This window comes from Oncorhynchus mykiss, chromosome 10, assembly GCF_013265735.2.
Source record: "Oncorhynchus mykiss isolate Arlee chromosome 10, USDA_OmykA_1.1, whole genome shotgun sequence".
NCBI classification, from domain to species: Eukaryota; Metazoa; Chordata; class Actinopteri; order Salmoniformes; family Salmonidae; genus Oncorhynchus; species Oncorhynchus mykiss.
In genome coordinates this window covers 62,902,495-62,905,998 of record NC_048574.1, presented here as the reverse complement: position 1 = coordinate 62,905,998, position 3,504 = coordinate 62,902,495, and the positions used below count along the sequence as shown (strand labels likewise).

Genomic DNA, 3,504 nt, shown 5'->3' with positions numbered 1-3,504 from the left:
GTCCCCTCAAAATAACGCAACGCACAGCCATTAATGTCTAAACCGCTGGCAACAAAAGTGGGCCCAAAGTGTCAATATTTTGTGTGGCCACCATCATTTTCCAGCACTGCCTTAACCCTCTCGGGCATGGAGTTCACCAGAGCTTCACAGGTTGCCACTGGAGTCCTCTTCCACTCCTCCATGACGACATCATGGAGCTGGTGGATGTTAGAGACATCGCACTCCTCCACCTTCTGTTTGAGGATGCCCCACAGATGCTCAATAGGGTTTAGGTCTGGAGACATGCTTGGCCAGTCCATTACCTTTACCCTCAGCTTCTTTAGCAAGGCAGTGGTCGTCTTGGAGGTGTGTTTGGGGTCGTTATCATGTTGGAATACTGCCCAGCGGCCCAGTCTCCGAAGGGAAGGGATCATGCTCTGCTTCAGAATGTCACAGTACATGTTGGCATTCATGGTTCCCTCAATGAACTGTAGCTCCCCAGTGCCGGCAGCACTCATGCAGGCCCAGACCATGACACTCCCACCACCATGCTTGACTGTAGGCAAGACGCACTTGTCGTTGTACTCATCACCTGGTTGCCGCCACACATGCTTGACACCATCTGAACCAAATAAGTTTATCTTAGTCTCATCAGACCACAGGACATAATTCCATAGTTCCAGTAATCTACAGTGGGGCAAAAAAGTATTTAGTCAGCCACCAATTGTGCAAGTTCTGACTTAAAAAGATGAGAGGCCTGTAATTGTCATCATAGGTACACTTCAACTATGACAGACAAAATGAGAAAAAAAGTAGGATTTTTAATTAATTTATTTGCAAATCATGGTGGAAAATAAGTATTTGGTCAATGACAAAAGTGTATCTCAATACTTTGTTATATACCCTTTGTTGGCAATAACAGAGTTCAAACGTTTTCTGTAAGTCTTCACAAGGTTTTCACACACTGTTGCTGGTATTTTGACATTCCTCCATGCAGATCTCCTCTAGAGCAGTGATGTTTTGGGGCTGTTGCTGGGCAACACGGACTTTCAACTCCCTCCAAAGATTTTTTTTGGGGGGGAGAGATGTGGTTTAGTGAGGAATGGGGCTGGGACAGGTCGGGTCACATTAAGGGAGAAGGAACAGTTTATTATCCACATCACCGAACTTCCTGCCTAGTAATAAAGATGTCATGTCTAGAGGAAAGGAGGAGACTTCACCTAAATTGGGGTATATATATTTGTGCTGGTGGGAACATGTCTGTCTGTTCAGCTGTCTGACCCATTGGGTGAATAAACTTGGTTTTAGCTTTAATAATCATCTGTGAGTTTTTACTCGGTTAATTTAGAACAGGCCTGGGCAACTCCAGTCCTCGGGGGCCTGATTGGTGTCACACTTTTGCCCCAGCTGCAGCTAACACACCTGACTCCAATAATCAACTAATCATGACATTCAGTTAATAAAAATGCAATTAGTTTAAAATCAGGTGTGTTTGCTAGGGATAGGGGAAAAGTGTGACACCAATCAGGCCCACGAGGACTGGAATTGCCCAGGCCTAACAGTATATATTATGGTACCACGTCTGATCTCATTAATATGCTACCTTGTAGGGATGAAATGGTTACCGTTTCACGATAAACCATGGTAAAACTGGTAAATGGTAAAATTCCCAACGGTTGGTATTACCGTTTCAAATTATAATTATCATTAAATCAGTAAATACTGTCCAGCATCAACCAGCATCAACCAAAGTTAGACACAGTCTGACATAGGCGCAGCATGCAACGTGGGTTTTGATTTGTGTGGAAACATGGCAGAGTCAGTGACAGCGCTCGAGAGATTTTTCAACCTTCTAAGAGGACAAAATCTGAAGTGTGGTCGTATTTTGGGTTTAACAAGAATGCTGAGGGAAACTTAATCGAAAATGGTCACCCTATCTGCAGAACTTGCAAAAAACAACTTCAAATCAACACTTCAAATCTCTTGAGTCATCTTCGTGACCACCACCCGCTACTTTATAGCAAATGCAAGCTAAGTTAACTTTTAGCTCAATGCATGATGTGGTGACTTCGGAATGGGGGAAAATGTCATGGTTTGTCTGTCTAACTTGCTAATAGCTTGTCAATAATGTAAACTGAAGCTTTCAGTGTTACCTACTCTTTTAAAAACACTTCACGTTGTTCTGCAGCTGTATGTGTCGTGTGTCTGCAGACTCTATTCGCCCATTGCACACGATAACACGTTATGTAGTTTAGTTACCCAACCAACATATTTTGTGAAGTTAAAATCCGGCAGTCGTCGACTTGGTTGTAAAAGTGTTCCAACGAGAGAGACTATAGACTCCTATACAAGGCTCCTGTATTTGTCAATTGTTGAGCTCATTGCAATTACTGTCACTGTCTTCTTAAGACTAATTTGTATTTATGTAAATTGTGCATGGGGGTCATTGCATATACTCATGCAACACAGAAGATGATAGACTGTGTGAGTGAATAATAATTATAACGTAAAACTAGTGACGCACCAATATGACATTTTTTGGCGATACCGATATTTTCATTGCCCAAAAAAAACAGCACGATAACCGATATTTTAAAAAATTAGCGGCCTTTTTAAGCATTCTATTACAGTTAAATAATTACACACACATGGACGCAGCGGTCCAAGGCACTGCATCTCAGTGCAAGAGGTGTCACTACAGTCCTTGGTTCGAATCCAGCCTGTATCACATCCGGCCGTGATTGGGAGTCCCATAGTACGCCGTAGTACGCCGCACAATTGGCCCAGCGTCGTCCGGGTTTGGCCGGGGTAGGCCGTCATTGTAAATAAGAATTTGTTTTTAACTGACTTGCCCAGTTAAAGGTTACACACACACACCACACTGACCAAAAAGTTATTTTGTTGGCATTTACGTATGTCCCCATTAACAGTAAAACATAATCAAAACCAATTTCTTTCACTACCTTGCTGTGCTGTTTCGTTTGTCATTTGCTCAGTCATTTCATTCTCAACCAGGATTTCTATGGAACGCCGTTGGGGTCTTGGCATGTCAAAAAAGATACACGTCAAATAAGCTTGTTGACCAATCAGGACCTGAACATGACTGCATGTCACATAATAATTTAACGCTTTAATTAATTTGTATGTAGTTATTACACATTGATTACACTATCACTTGTATTTCATAAGTCACAACGATTCATCGATACGTATGCTATGATGCTGGTAAAGTTGTCCCGCGCGCCTACAGTGCTGGTCAAAACAAATCTAGCTAGCTCATGGAAGCAAAAAAATGTCTTCCCCAAAAACATATCAAAACAAAATCCGTTTCAGACACTCTAATGTGCTTGTCCTCTTGCTCAGTTGTGCACCGGGGCCTCCTTCTCCTCTTTCTATTCTGGTTAGAGCCAGTTTGCGCTGTTCTGTGAAGGGAGTAGTATACAGCGTTGTATGAGATCTTCAGTTTCTTGGTAATTTCTCGCATGGAATAGCCATCATTTCTCAGTACAAGAATAGACTGATGAG

General features: G+C 42.4%; 2 protein-coding genes across 4 annotated transcripts in view; one reads left to right on the top strand and one right to left on the bottom strand.

Moving 5' to 3' along the window:
- The window catches only part of LOC110534616 (oocyte zinc finger protein XlCOF7.1-like), a 1,104,347-nt gene that overhangs the window by 597,036 nt on the left and 503,807 nt on the right, over window positions 1-3,504 (bottom strand). The gene's annotated exons all lie outside the window — the stretch shown is intronic.
- Window positions 1-3,504, top strand: part of LOC110534626 (zinc finger protein with KRAB and SCAN domains 8) — a 98,619-nt gene that overhangs the window by 83,566 nt on the left and 11,549 nt on the right. The gene's annotated exons all lie outside the window — the stretch shown is intronic.